The sequence below is a fragment of the Pithys albifrons genome, chromosome 5, assembly GCF_047495875.1.
Source record: "Pithys albifrons albifrons isolate INPA30051 chromosome 5, PitAlb_v1, whole genome shotgun sequence".
Classification (NCBI taxonomy): domain Eukaryota; kingdom Metazoa; phylum Chordata; class Aves; order Passeriformes; family Thamnophilidae; genus Pithys; species Pithys albifrons.
In genome coordinates this window covers 58899802-58916195 of record NC_092462.1, presented here as the reverse complement: position 1 = coordinate 58916195, position 16394 = coordinate 58899802, and the positions used below count along the sequence as shown (strand labels likewise).

The following is a 16394-nucleotide window of genomic DNA, read 5'->3' as shown; positions in this document are numbered from 1 at the left end:
GGTGAGATTTCTGCTGTTGAAATTGCTGGTTATATGTTGAGTTTCATCCCTTGTGTGCTTGGAAAAAGAAAAGGAAGGTAGAGAAAATCAGGATTCCTCTTATTTGTTTCCACTGTAGTAGGTGGAAATAGGTTTGAGAACAAATAGTGTAATGAAGCTTTTATTTTTAGGATTTGATTTTTGTTTTAATATTGTGAAACAGTAGCTTTTATTTTTTTTTCCTTTCTCATAGCAACATAAACTGGCAAACTGGAAATTACTCATTATTGTAAACATTTAGTTGTATGTATTGTGTTTAATTTCTTTGCTTTGGATGTATGCTTTGTTTTCAAAACTTGACTGTAGATGCAATGAGTTGTTAAATGACTAGGCCAGAAACCTGCTGAAGTCTTTTGTCCTGACAAACAAAAATATTTTGCTCCGCTATAATGTTATAATATATTCCTATGTGGTATTATATAATAAAAATTGAGTCTCTTATAATTTCAATCATCCGTGATAAAGGCATTACTTCCATCAGAAAGGAATATGAAAGAGATTTATGATCATTTTATTATTTTACCTATAATGTAACGGTTGTTATCTAGATTCATATGAAATAGAAATGAGCCATAATTTGCTGGCAAAAAATGGATGCACACTTCAGGCAAAATCATATTTGAATATATTTATTTCAGGATTGTTTATTTGATAGATGCTAGTCTTAAATCTACAGTGTCCTTCGACATAAAGCACACAACTGCTCATAGCATATATGGTGGAAAGTAAGAGATTGCTGGCTTCACAGTATTAAATTTCCTCTGCCTAAGGGTTATTGTTGATCAGACCATGAAAGTGAATGTCTGGTTATAATGTATTCATGTTTAAAAGAAAATATGAATGATGCTGAAAATCTACAGCTGCTTTAGCGCTAAATTTGTAATTAAAAGAATGTCAGGCCAACAAAGGGATTGATGTTAGTTAAATGTTCTTGGTCAGTTTTCAGATATTTTGATCACTTTGAAGAATATTAATGATTTGGAGTTTTATGTGTCATTGCATGTGCTTAGATGTATTTACATCCAAATAAATATTTTTCTAAGGAGAATTAAAGTTCTCTAAACATGATCAATAAAACATATAGCATGTTTTGGATTTAGTATTTATTTTTGGCATTTAACAGCTAATCAAACAATGTGAGTACTGCAAGGTTTCAACATACTGTTCAGCTTCTGTGAATAATAATTACCATTTGACCCTTGGCTGTAAATGAGATGCCAGGTGAAGAAGCACATATGCTTGTTGTGTAGCCTAAATGCAATATAAAAGAAAGAGGGTACAATGTATATGAATTATGATTCGACACAGTTGGTTGCTGCCAGCGGCCAGCTATGCTTTCCCTTTGCTGTCTGCTCCAATTTCTCTTTGGACGGGTTGAGAGAGCACTGCATGTTCAGGTCAAGATGTTTGCCTAGAAATAGTAGTACAGTTGCAGCTGTGTTTGCTGGAGCAGGAGACTAGTTTAAATAGCATTACCATTTATCCAGTCCATTAACAGAACTCTGTAAAATAATACCAACTCTGCATAAACTACAGGACAGTGTAATAAAATTGCAAGCACTTGTTGACAGATGGGAAGTGTAAGTAAAGGAAAGCGATAGGTTGAGAGTTTAAAAGAGACAGTGCATTATTTTCTGTGTCTAAAGACACTTAATTTTGCAGAGTGTTAAACAAGTTATTATTCAGGATACTTTCTTTCCAATTTAGCAGCCTTCCAAGAAATCTCCTGCAACTAGTTAAAATGCATAATTTTAGTGAAAACAGAAACTGATTTTCCTATTAAGAGTTATCTACAGAGTTCTCTTGACATAAATATTTCAGTAGTAAGTAGTTAATGCTAAAAAATAGTATGAAGAGTGCTATAGGATATGTTAGTTTTACCTTGCAAGGAATCTTTCAAAGCACAGTTTATATAAACATGTGTTTTGATGCATACTGTTAAAATATAAAAGGTGCCATTGTAAATACTCTGGGGAAATAAAAGTTCTTGTTCAACAAGTAGTTTTCCTGCAAGGACATGCATTGTTTTTGGGGACCCAAATGTCCACTCAACCTATGTTGTCTAATGTCAGCGATGGTACCTTAGCACAGAGAACTACCACAGCTTAGTGAATGTTTATCTGAGGCGAATAGTTTTTGACTGCTTACTTTGGCTGGTTAGATCACAGTTCATTGATTGCTGTTTGCTGCAGGATACTGACTGCTGGACCCAAGCTGTTTGGAAAATCAGTTTTAAAAGATACCTTTAATAATCAGTGGTATGTAAAGGTTATTGAATTCCATGCACAAAGCTTGTCCCTTTTGATTTACATTTCTTACACTTGGAATGAGGTTAAGTTTTCCTACTGACCAATATTTGTTGTATAAGTTAGGCAGTATTGACTTGGGAAAAACCCCCAAATATCTTTGCAGTGGGTGTCGTAAGTTATGTTTTCATGCTATTATGTGTACTTGAGGGTACATACAATGAATGTTTCTCCACTAAAGGAGATTAATAAACATAACCCTTGAGTTCTATGTTAGTCACTTTAAAAAAAAATAATTCCTAGCAGTAAATAATTAAAGGAAAAAGATATTAAACTTCAAAAAACCCCTCTAAAAAATTAACTTGGGCAGCAGCACCAACAACAAAACATACTGTATGGGGGGCCTTGCAAAAATTCCTTCTGAATTAATTTCTGCCAGCTATGATTAAAGTGTGTGATACTAGATGTGTCAGACACCATAGTTCTCCGCTTCATTTTACTCTTGGCCTCTTTGGCCCCTGCCACAATAAATCCCACAATGGTTAGGCAGGAATTGCAGGTTACAGTTGCCAGGGTTACCGTTGTCCGGCCGCACCGACATCATTACTCATCCCGGCCGGCAGTCCCAGCGCCTCAGCCGCTCCCGGCGCGGGGAGTCCGGCGGCCGAGGGAGGGTCTCCCGGTGGCCCTCGATGCTGGGGCGAGAGCTGCTACAGGAGAACCTGCCCTTTGCATCACTTGCGGAGCATCGTTTTGCTTTTACGTTTGCTGAGAGAAAAAAATAAAACAAAAGCAAAACACACACAAAAAATATCAAAAAAAAAAAAAAAAAAACAAAAGAAGAAAACCAAACAAGCAAAAAGGCGCAACTGACAAAAACCCAAAGCAAGAAACTAAACATACCCCTACTTCAGATAGGAAAAGAAAAAAAGTAGAAGGGTGCATGTAAGTACCAGAGCAGGTACTTTAACAATGTTTTTAGGAACTGGGCTCCTTGTTAAGGTACCTGCATTTGATATGTAATTTCTGGGTTTGTTATATTCCTTTTAACAGGAATCATGGCGAGTGAGAAAATGGTCATAATTTTGTAGAAAATGTACTTATTTTCATTTTGAATCTGTTTTGACAACTCAATAGAGAAATCATTCATTAGAAAAATACGCCTCTGAAATATTCCAACTGCAAGCAGGTGGCTCTTGATGTTAAATCCAAAGAGAAGTAAAAATTAGTTTGCCCTTTTCAAAAGGTGGTATCACTGAATTTCTCTTTTTCCAAGTGGAACTGCTGTTGAGTAAGCACGGAGGGCTGGTTTCCAGTGCTGTATGTGCTGTGGTAACATTAGTGTGTTCCACCTTATTGCAGAAGTGAGCTGGAGGATTGCAATTTAACAAAGAGTTATTCAAATATGAATTATGAAGCCACCTTGTTGCTATATCCTCCGCAGGATAGTGTGTTGAGCTGCTTCAGTAATTTGTTTGAGTTTTTATTTGTTATGGGTTATTCTAGCAGCATGTAACTGCATATAAGGCAACTCCATTTGTTTTTGTGTGCTAGAATAACATTATGTCCATCCTGCTAGTGTTTTGACTTTTTTTACCACTGTAGCTCAGTTCAAATATAAGAATGTTCAAATTGTTTTACTCAAGCAATTAAATTTAGTTGTTAAGAATATACCAATTCTAACACTAGTTAGTTTTGACTTACTAGCATTATTTTATTAGTGCTTCCCTTGAACTGTGATTATAGTTCTTAAAACATAAATGTTTTTCAAAATGATTATTTCATGAAGAAATACTGCAGAGTATTATGTGCATAAAATGAATATACAGTTTTGGCTTTGTAATATTGTAAGGCACTAATAAAAAAGAAATCACTAATATATAAGCTATTACTAATCTTTCTTGCACCGTGGAAAAATGCTTAACAATTTTCTACACCAGTGTATTTTGCTAATATAAGGTCTTATTGCCCCAGTGTAGAATGTTTTCCAGGTGAATTTTGTCCCTTATGCTCGATAGACAATGCCAGTTACAGTTCTGTGAGTTTATTCTTTCTTTAATCCCAATTTATAAATAGGCAGGACTATCTAAAAAAAAGAAAAGAATTAATGTACATTAAAAAGATTCTTGTTAAAGTTCATTACCTGTAAGAATAAACAAAGTAATTAAGAACATGTTGCATCTGTGCTAGGTTTGTAATACATCTTCTCTGGCATTTATTTCTGGTATGCATCATCTGTGAGATAAACTTTTGTGACACATGATAGAGACTCTTTGCTTCTGTCACCTGCTCACTTTTAACCTAGAAACAAAAGTGAATTGGGAGCTTGAATACTTTATGCAATTTGACTTGCATGTGCATCTTTTCTTTGGTCCTGCCATCATTTGCTTCTACCTTGAATTTTCATTCTCTGCTGTAATTTTTCAAGATTGAAAACTGTTATCACGAGGTACCGAACAAAACAAAAATACCACTGTAACTTTGCTTCAGATATAAGCCTTATTTACAGGCCAAGATGACATCTTAGAGATTTTTTGGAAGGGAAATGTGTAGAATTCATCAGGTAATTTTTTTGAACACAGAAACAAATGTTGAATAAATACATTTGGTGTACAACTTACAGTAGCTATAGCCAAGCAACAGCAAGCATTCAGCCTTAGACTGAGCTGAGTGGAAGTGTTGGTAGAACCAGAATGATCTTTTGAAATGTAGTCAGAAAGAAAGGTAGAATGTATTAGCACTTTGTGCAATTATTGGACTTCGAAGTTCACTATGTTGCTCTTCCTGCCTTTTGTTACAGAATCTCTTAGTCTGTAGGCTTTTCCTGAGCTATGCTTTCTGTTGTATTTGCACAAACCCTGTTATGATGCCATGCAGGAAAAAAGTGGTTTACCAAATATACAGAAACCAGGTGAAATCCTGTTACTTGAAGAAGCGGTATGAGATTTTTTAAAACTGGAAACAAATTTTATTATGAAAAGATGGTCACAAGGTGGATGATTATATTTTTACTTTTGAGATACTTGGAAGCTGTCTTTGAGTTTTGGTTGGATTTGCCTTTGTTTCTTTAATTATAAAAGCATCATTTTGTGGTTTTTTTAATAAACAATGCTTCTTTTGCTATTAGATAAAATGGCAAGTTGGATGGAGTGCTGGAGTTGTAAACCAGTTCTAATACTGGGCAGATAATTAACTCTTTATGTAAGCTGCCCACAAGGATCATCGAGTCCAATCCTTAGTCCTGCACAGGAGCATCCACAAGTCACACTGTGTGCCTGAGAGTAGCATTCAAATGTGACTTCGATCCTTTTGGGTCCCTTCCAATTCAGAATATTTAGTGATACTTAGAACTATGGATTTTTTTTTATTCAAACAAACACTCCAAAACTGTTTAGTCACTTCTAACCTTAATTGGAAAAATCATGTTAAAAATGAAACAAAAATGCGACGAGGTGATTTTCTATGATCAACACAGATATTTGTGTTATTTATTTTTATGCTATTAATTGTTGGGATTTAAATATGTCTAACACAAAACCATGAATTGTATTAATTACACAAGCCATAGCTCTATTAAAATAATGTGGTTGATGGTCCTCAGAGTAATCAAGATATCTATTTTAATTATTATGGCTTTGGTAATTTGACCTGTTCAGCTCCAAGCATAAATAATTATCTTCTTTATTTTTGTTGATATGATAGCAGTCAAAGCAGAGAACTAAAATAATTGCCTTTTAATATGAAAATTAAAGTAGCTGGTTTAGGGTCACCTGTCACCATATTCATGACCAGTCTGAATCATTCCCTGGTTCGTTCCTGGAGGGTTGATCTTGAAAGCTTTGGTAAATTATGATATAGGAAACCTTTCAGGCAGCAGTTAAGTAGGAAACTGAATCTCAGTGAAGGAAGTCATGAAAAGTAAAAAGGCATGTCAGAGGAAATGCCATTATTATGTGGTGCAGAAACATGGTGTGAAATGTTATAAAGAGGACATCTGTAAGTCTAGACTTGCACAGAGTGGACGTTTAAGTGCAGCCATGTCATCTTGATTAAAAAAAAAAAAACACACACAGAAAAAAAGAAAAAATCAGGCCAAGGGAAAATCTGAAAGTATAGAGGCTTCTCTCTGTGATGGTAGGTTTCTTCTGCAAGTGGAAGATTAAAGCCTAAAGTAACTGAATAGCTGAGAAAAGTCCAAAGAAAGGTTGATTGCTTCCCCTCCAACAGTTCCAATTGATTGAAAAAAGCCTAATTTAAAGTTCTGTTTGTTCTGTGTCTTAAACCATCAGAATTTTCTTTTAGTACTGGGGGAATGCTCTGGAAGAGAAAGAATCCAAGGATAAAAAGTCATTGCAGGCTGACAATTGTTCCTAATCCTCACAAAATGCTGGAGAAATTAAATTTATTCTTTATTGCTCAAAGTGTTACCTAGGTCACTGGGCGATGGGAAAATTGAACTGGAAGTCGAGTAGGCACAATCTTTGTTTTGTGTCTAGATGCTTAACCTTAGACACGACAAGGCATCTTAGTGTGTTGTGGGAACTTGGTTCAGAGTATGAACACCAGGACGTTTATTACCCTGGATTCATAATAGGCTATGCTGTCAGTAGATGAAAATGTTGTGTTTACATTTCAGTGTTAAATGATCATTTAATTAACACCTAAGGAAAAAAAAAAACCTAGTGAAATTCTTCACAGCTTTTATTGTTGGTTTCCTTGGAGGTTTTAATATCCAAGTTACACTGCAGTTGCTTCTATAAGTACAACTAGAAAGACATTTATGAATGTGGGCAAGAAAGACAGACAGTTTAACCCCTGTTGACCCTTCATCCTGAAAGTTGATTTATATAGCATTTTAAATGCATTGAATTTGTTTCAAAGCTTCTCTAAAATTACTCAGCATTCAAACAACAAATGTATTTCTCCTTTTAAAAATATTTCCCAAAGTGTGCATTCTTAAAAAGAGCATGTTTTTTCCTAGAAAATTACTAATATATATAGAATGTATCAACAAAAAATTTACTGTAGTTAAAAAAATGAGATTTTTTTGCCAGATTTGTCTATATGTTTTTGATAAGAATTTACAAACTTTTATAAGGGAAAACAAAAAAGAAGTTTGGTATCATGCACTGCTTGCAGTAGCAACTGTCTGAATTCTTCAGAAAGAATGGGAAATTGGCAAAGGAAACAACATTACCGCAAAATTGCATAGCCACATTACCCAGCACAGATCTACTTTCATGTGATCCATTGTCTCAAAGAAAGTCAAGGCTATCTAAAAGCTTTAACTTGCTCTATATCCTTAATAATGTTTTTTTGTTGTAATGTTGATCTACAAACGCTTTTTGCCATAAAATTGCCCTAAAAGTGTGTTTGAATCACTTTTTTGCACCCTGGATCTAAAGCTAGATAAAATGCTCTATGTTAAAGAACATATGCTTTTCAGCTGATGTATTTTTATAAACACACTGTACTAAGAACTGAAATTACATCTACGTTTAGAGATTAGTTTTGGGGTTGTTTATTATTTGGTTTCTGCTTAGGGGCTAAACCCTACAACTTTAAAGCATGTTAAGAGACTGATAATCAGCACAGTTTAACTCGGTTATTGATGATCCACAAATTTTATTGTATACTTCTTGTTTTTACTGATGATCATGTCCTTCACACATGTCAATAACTGAGCTGGAAAAATCAGGTGGAATCTGCTGATACAGTAAATGTTCCTTTTCTCCACAGAAATGACATAAGCCATCCAAGACTTGATGAAATGTTACAGCTGCAGTGAGACTTCTGTTTGCCAGTGGGATGTTAATGTTTTTCAAATTTCTCTGAATATATTTATTAAGTTGAAATTAATATTCAGATTGAGACTTGTCAGAGGTACTTGTATCTTCTTTTGCCTAAAATATTTGACTATTTACAGTTAAAGAAGTGTATCACAATTTCAGTACTTTTTTAAGTGTTTTTAATTGAAAAATAATTCTCCAATATTCATTTCTTAATTGATGCGTTAGATGAAGGAGTACTTAGGATATATGTAGGATACATAAGAGAGGCTTACCCTGTACCATGCTGAGATTACTCTTTTACCCTGCTAGTGGAGCTTTTTAGGTTTGCTGAACTGGTGAGTGATTAAGATGAGTAATGCATGAAGGAAGACAGGCTACACTTTCTACATGCAGACTGATAAACTTCAACTGAGACTATATTGAATTGTGTGGGACTCCTGGTGGGCAGGTCACATCAATTATCTAAGTACCAATTAAAGGGAGTCTCATTATGTTATGGAAAGTGCCAATAAACAAAGTGTAATACTTGGGCTCAGAGAAGAACTGGAGCCAGGGCTGCAGTGATGAACAAGCCAGCCTGTTGTGCTGATCCTTGTAGCTGTTGTGAGGGTATTGGAGCCAGGGTGGTGGTTTTACTTGGGAAAGGCTGCTTATGAATGCCGAGCGGAGTTTATTCTCTGCCTCAGACACTTGAGAGGCCTGTTCTGCTAATGGCTGTTCAGACCCACCTCATGGGGAATAAAGCTGGGACTTGCTGAACTCTTTTCATCTTTACAGCCAAGCCCAGGTGCAGACCCTCCCTGGCTCAAGGGTGTTTAAAGGACCACACTCTGAAGGCTTCTTTCCATGGCCTTTAATCTTTAGGGTGAAGAAACAAGGGGCTGAACTGGGGGGGTAAGTCTTTTGGTTAAGCACTCCTTGAGAATTTACAGGGTAATATGTGCAAGACAAAAAATCTTTGCTTCTTTCTTTTCATTTCTCCTTCTGTCCAGACAGTTCAATGACATTTTTATTTCTGCTATGAATGTGTAATCTATACAATTGTAAGGGCTGCTTGTACTTCATAAGGTGACGTGTACAAGGAGAGGTTTGATGGCAGCTGTTCAGCACTGTCAGTATTTTAATATGGGGGAGATAAAAGAGACACCAACTATTTCCCCCCCTTTCGTGGCTTTTTGTAGGAGTGGTGGTAGATGGCAGGAATTTAGATAGTTGATTGACCCTGAAACTGCAAAGTTTGCGTAACAAGTTTGATAAGGCCCACAGGGAAGAGTTGCAAAGAAGATAGGATAACAGCTAATGTAATGAAGGGATATTTGTAGTAGCTAGTTTCTGAGTATAAAGATATGAAGGGCTTAATAAATGTAAAAGAATGTAAATGTGGATCTGAAAGAGGGAGAAAGAAAATTTGAACAGCTTAGCAGAACTAAAGAAAGTTATTTGCATGAACTAAAACAATGACACAAACACATACATATACTGCAGGAAAGCAATGATAATGTCTGAGACTGGAGAAAACTCCTATCTGATCCTTGCTACTTCTGCTTTAATGTTAAATCTAGTCAATGACTAATTGATTCTGTCATATTGTGGATGATCTTTATGAATTGTTCATTCCTTGTAAAAGGCAAGAGATTGAATTCCCTCCTTGATTTCAGTAATGTCCGTAAATTCATTAGAGCAAACACTCTCTAGTGTAACTCTCCAATGCTTTAACTTGTTACAGCAGCAGTAATCTTATCACTTAGATGCCTACAACACAAGAAAAAAATGAAAGTACCGCTCTAAAAACTGTAATTTGTTAAGTCAATGATGTTTCTAAAAATGAAAAAAACAGAATTCCTGTGGAACGGAGAGCCTACCAAGTTGACAGAGGAGTACTTTTCTTCTCAATTTCTAGTATAGTTTTCATGTCAGAAGCACAGAAGCCAAAACTACTTGTTTGATATAGAGTATGGAGATGTCTCATGGCAAACTTTTAGTTTTGTATGTAAGTTTAGCAGATGTTGCATTTAAATTTCATCTGGAAAATAAGATTCATGACCATAGGGTGGTCTTCCTTGGTTCACCAGTGAGAGTTGCCAGACACATTCAGATTTGAGCAGGTCATCTTCGCTATTTTGGCTGCTAAGAGTGGCTCTCTGTGCAAAAGAAGAGAATCTTTTGCTCTGTTGTAAAACTTCTAGAACTAGGAAATAATCAGATAATTGTACAACTGTTTTAGGGTTGAAAATAAAGATTAGTGTTAATAAAATTTTTCAACTAGCATTTGTTCACATTGAGATGAAAACATTTTGCAACATGCAGTGTACTGTCACCTCTGATTGAAGTCTTGTATGCAAAACTAGGTTCAAAGCTGCTGGGGTATGGCCAGTTGTGCCACAGACTGTTGAAGTTTTAGATAAGGTGCTGGGGTGAAGTATTTATGTGTTTTGTAGTCTATTGATTGCTGATCTAAACTGTGTAAACAGCACACCAGTAAATTTTGTTAGAGGAAATATTACTATAGGATTTAAATAAAAAAAATAGGTTGCAGTTATTTGTCCTATGCTTATGGACTGGAGAATATGGAAAATGGAAAATACTTATGGCAATAAGGGTTGTGATCACTGGGGAGAAACCTATTGTGAAAGACTTAGTGATAATAGCTGGAAATGTATAGTGCAGCACGGAAAAATATCATGCAATTTCATGTGTGTATCAAAGACACTGCAGGAAATGGAAAAAGAAATATTTTTAATCATGCTATGCTGTTTTGCAAAACCAATGCTGAGGTGGTGTTCTTCTCTGACTGTTGTGGGATGTTCACTTAAAACAATTTTTTTTCCTTTTTATTGCAAAGTAAAAATATTTCACTAGTATTTTGGCTAAACTGAGGGGTTTTTGTTCTTGTAAATCAGGTTGCAAAACTTATTGTGTCTTTTTCCTCAGTCAAATGTAAGAAGAAAGAAAACAGATTTGAGATCTAGGCAAGACTTTAAAATTAGTATGTGCTGTTGTCCTGTTTACATAAAAGTATAATAGCAAAATAATGGCAGTATCATGTGTGCACATATATGGGGGGAGCAAAGAGCAAAACCAGGAGAAATGTAATTGAATTAGGATGTTAATTGGCAAGAAATGATTTCTGCATTGAGTTACAAGTCTTTGAGATGGGTGACCTAAAAATAATCATTTGGTATGTATTCATATTGAAGTTAAAATACTAATAATGTTCCCAGATACACAAGTTCTTACTAAAGAAGTGAAACTTGACAGTCTTCTGGAATTATAAATTCACAAGATTTAACTTCTCTGAGTAGCAGAGGGTGTTGGATTTTCTTTGTACTAGCAGAAAATCAAAGCTTTTTCTGCCATTCATTTTATTTATTGTTGGTCTCCAAACCTTTTACTAGCTCTCATCATAATGATTTTATCCACAAAGGTTCCAAGTGTGTCAAATACATGACATGGAACACACCACTGCAAATGCATTAACACTGGTAATTCTTTGGACCTTCACTATTAATACTTAAGATTTAAACATTTTAAGACAAACAAGAACCCCTCAAGAACTGAAAAGAAATCCCAGTCTTTGAGAAGTAGTCAAAGGGAAAATGCCAATAAAGTTGGAGATAGTCTGTCTTGAAAAGATTTCTTCAAATTTCTCCCAAAGAAACTAGCTAACAAAAATATTATCTGAATCTATTAAATAATGCATTGCTATTTGGTGAATTGGAGGTATGAATTTGGAACTTAATATCTTCATATAGTGAATAAGAATGTGATGCTATAGTTTCAGTTTATGGTTCCTTAGAAATGTAAAGCTATTTGACTGTTTACTTTGTTGAAAAGGGAACTTAATCTAGATTCCTGTAACAGTATTCAGAGCCTCCTTTTTTGCATTATCTAGCTGTGGGTGGGATTGTTGTGTAAGGAAGTCTGCTGCTATTAATGTGTTTTGTTCACTTTACTTGCATTTTTTAATTATGGTTGTATGACTGTATTTGTCCATTGTATTTTGTTTTGGCTTCTGAACTTGGGGTGACTTTTTAATTAGTTTGCTTAAATGTGAGTGTTTTGGGAAACTTTTTAATGGTGTAATCTCATTCTGCACAATAATAATGCCAGTTCCATATGAATTTGGCAACTTTTTAAACAAAAAGAGTAGTTTTGGTATGCCCAGAGAAAGTGACAGACGGAAGATCTTCAATATATTCCTAGTGTTCAAGCATATGGCCATCATCATTTTGGAGTGCCATGGTTAATAAATTTGTCTGGGTCTTCTTGGAACCTCTTTCTAAATCAAGATATGGAAAACCCTGGATTTTTTTTTTTTTTTGCATATAGAAAGGAGAATAAACACTATACACAGAAAACTATAACCAGTAATTTAAAAAAAACCAAACAACTTGAAATATGTTAACTGTTTCAGTTTAAGTTGGGTGGTCCAGAAGACTGAAAAGATGTTTTAAATTTGGTTTTTGTTCCTTACCAGAGGAAAATTTTATATAACCGGAAATCATATTTTAATTGATGCTTTATTTTGCTTTATTTGCTTAATTACAATATCCTGCTGGGTGTAGTTTTATCAGCAGTACTTTTGAGATTGTGTAATGTTTAGAGAAGATTACACTACGTAAAACTTTCCAAATATGAGACTTTTTTAAAAGGAAAATGTGGTGTGAATTAGCTGTAGTTTTGAAAGGGAATATAGTAACCTTAGGGGGTGGGGGCAGGGGAGCTGTGGTTAAAGCATGTATGATAAATATATCTTTTTGGACTGTTTTATGCTTTTTTGTTTTGTTCTTAGATGTAGTGTTGAAGTTTTGAATCTGTAGGAACTACTCTAGAAGGTATGAACTGTAAAGGGAAAGTGAGGAAATATTTGTTTGTGCTGAAGCTTTATATAGAATTGGTACCTAGGTAGTGTTTGAACACATGGGAATTTCTTAAAATAAACACAGCCACGAAGGGAAAATGTGATAATGACTTGATGATGATGAGTGCCTGCTGTTACGGGTCCAGTGAGATGCAAATGCCAACACTGCAGCCTCTACACCATGATCCAAATTGTAATGAAGGAGTTTGACAGCTCTGATGCCTTTATGTGAATGTATTACCATGGCTATGAAGACAAATAGTTCCAAAGTGGAAATGGTAACAAATATTAGTCATTTCCAAGCAGATTAGAAGTGGAAATAGACATGCTGTAGGAACCAAGATAAATAGGAAATACATGTTTTCTGAGTATGTGTGTTCCATTCCTGCTTCCCTGGGCTGGTTCTTCCTTTTAAAAATCGGTGTATTTAGACAGGTTTTATGTCCCCTTTGTGAAGGTCATCATCCCGATTTCTCGATTTCTTTCAGCTTCCTTCCTACTCTCCCTCTTTGACTCTCCTCTTATGCAAACATCAGCCCTGATTAAAGCCTAAAAATTGTGGAAAATGTCCTATACCAAACTGTAGGCTGGTGAGCTGTCTGATACACTGTCTAATGAAGTGCAAGGTACAGATTTGTTCCCAAGGGCAGACTCCCCCTTGTGGGTGCTGAGCCAGTTACTTATAAGCTACCATGAGCTTCCTAGCATTGCACTAACCCTATAATTCCGTCTGATTTTTTTTAAGTTAGTATCTGTATATCATTCAAAAAATATAATTTTTTTTATTCTCAAGTAGTTTTAAAGCCAGAATGACCTGAAAAGTCTTAACTCAATAAGGAGGTTTGTAGAGTGGAAACATTATTGCCAGAACACAAAGATCTGAAACCTTTTTGTTGTTCTGTGTTTTGATGCAAACCCGTCTGCTCCTTTTGGATATAAATGATTCCCATATAAACTTGATATATTAGCTTTTTCTAAATGTACTGCTTAGACTCTCTTCTAAATAGGGTCCTGTCCTGTAGTGGATGTCTAACATATGGTACTGATACAAGTGTGAGAATCAACATTGGCAACTGGAAGATTATTTTCCATCAGGTTCTCCAGATTCCTCTGACAAAGATTAGGGAGAGCTGTGTGGCTTGGGTGGAAATGAAGTACCTTTTGTTTGTCTTGAATTGTGGTGGAGGACTTTGCAATGGAGTCTGGCCTGTGGCATGTTTTAGAATTTTGGAATTTAAAATTCAGAATTTCAAGGTTAGACTTTCAAACTGTAGTAATGACAATATTTCTAATCTCTTCACTTGACTGTTTCTTGCAAGGTGTTTAATGCAGCTCACTGAGTTGCCTTCTTTACACAGGCTTAAGAGGCTTTTCTGCGTGCTTGCTAGCCCAAGCTGAGTGACTCATCTGAGATCAAGCTGTTGACAGAGGAGGTGCTTTTGGAGCTGCAGATGGCACTGCCAGCATCTTAATGAAATCTGGTGCCAAGGGAAGCATATGAAAAATGTAGGAAACAATATTGTAAATTGCATGCAAATCTTGGAAAATAGTGATGTGTCTGTATATGGAAGATGTGCATTTTTTTTCTCATGAAGTCAATCTTCCTCACTTTTCCACTTCCATCAGTGGCAGCCCTAGCCTTGAAGATTTCTTTATGGCCTACAATTAATTAGTCTGATGGCTTGATCAATGTTCTAGAAGTTAACTTTGTCTCTGAAGCGAATGACAGCATTGTGGTAATATGCTTTTTGAAACTCAGAAACCTTCTGGTTCTTCAAGATTCCTTTTTTTCTATCACAGTCCTAGTCAGTACTGTTATAACATACATATGGGTTCCTGGCTGAGGGAACTAATTGTTCATTCTTCTCAAATTGTTCTCATTCCCTGAGTTGTTTGCTGTTTTCACGCATTTTTCAGTGTGAAGTGGGTAAGATGACTGACAAGGAAACTGCAGACTGTACCACCAAACAATGAAGCCTGCATCATGAATCAGGACCAAGAAGTTTGACAAATTATGTGACTTGCTTTTTTTGCATATTGTCACTTGAAAATGCAGATTATAATTCTCTAGAATGTGCCTTAGGTATAAGATGAAGAATTCATTTTGCATGTCTGAATTATGGTGGATATTTCTTACAAAGTGATCGTTGGATTTATACTAGGAGAACGATGCTAAAGATGCTATTGTTTCTCCTGGTTTTGTGGACATATATTTTGTTTGGCCAGCTGCTAGACTTGTAGGGGGTTTTATTTCTTCAGGAAATGCAAGCTTGCCAAACCTGAACCCATAGTTACAGGACAAGGGATATTTCAGTACAGAACTTGTTTCCTCACCAATACAAACTCTGACTGCATATTGCAATCAAACCCATGATTTGACAGTATTCCAGATTAAGTTATTAGAGGATCATTTAATGATAAGATATCAGCAGTAATTTCTGATGACTCTTGCTCTTGTATAACTTGTCAGAGCTCAGGGGATATCAGGTTTAGTCATGCTTCTTTCATGCTTCAGTTATCAACTTCATCAGGTTCTTGGGTACAGTGAAAGCTTTTTGTCTTCTCAATTTCTTCAGCATATTATTTCTCATCCCTGTTCTGAACTTCAGTGTGACCTTCCTTCTTGGTGACTTTTGCTGTAAGCTCAGGTGATAGATATTGTGATGTCTAGATGTCTGCTTTCTCTGGAGAAGATGACTTTTTCTAAGAAATTCTCTTCTGCTTTCTTAATAGAAAATCTAGTTAGTCTAGCTTTCTTCACCATAAGTGATTCCAAGATGCTTTGTGTAAAATAAAGTGTTTCCTTAGTTTTTGTGGAGAAGAAAAACAAAAATTATCTCCTCCTTTTGAAGTCATACACACACATGATTATTATTAAAATATTTTAAAAAACCAAACCCGAAACCAAACCAAACAAAGTAATACCTGAAAAATAAACACGTTTTAAATAGCTGAAGGGGATTTGTACATCTAGCTTTCCTGATTGCCCAAAGGTAACCATGACATTACTTTTTGTTCCTTGTGCATGCTAGTGGCTTTAATTTAGTAGATTTGCTAAATGTGTCTATCATTGTGTTAAAAATTTTAATTACTAAGGTTTGTGAAACAGCTCCCAAATACAAGGGATATTTGTAGAAAGCTGGACAGATTGACAAGTGATTGACAGGGTAAACAATCCCACTGTGTTCTGACATCCTATGCTGTGGTGCAATGCTACAGATACTGCATAAGCCTCAGGAAGTAGCTGCAATCCAATTTTTATTAAACTCTTACTGCCAGTGTATCTTAACATCATTGTTAATTAGGAAACCAAATGTGCCACTGTTGTCTTTTTCTTCCTTTCTTTAGAAAGCTTCACTGTTACGTTGCATTCCTATAAAGTTAGTATGATATAACCCAAGAGTGATATATTTGTTTGTATTAATACAAGACAGTGTTAGCAAGAGGAAGTTCAGA

General features: G+C 35.5%; 1 protein-coding gene across 10 annotated transcripts in view; it reads left to right on the top strand.

Annotated features, from left to right (window-relative positions):
- Window positions 1-16394, top strand: part of SLIT2 (slit guidance ligand 2) — a 265913-nt gene that overhangs the window by 21060 nt on the left and 228459 nt on the right. The gene's annotated exons all lie outside the window — the stretch shown is intronic.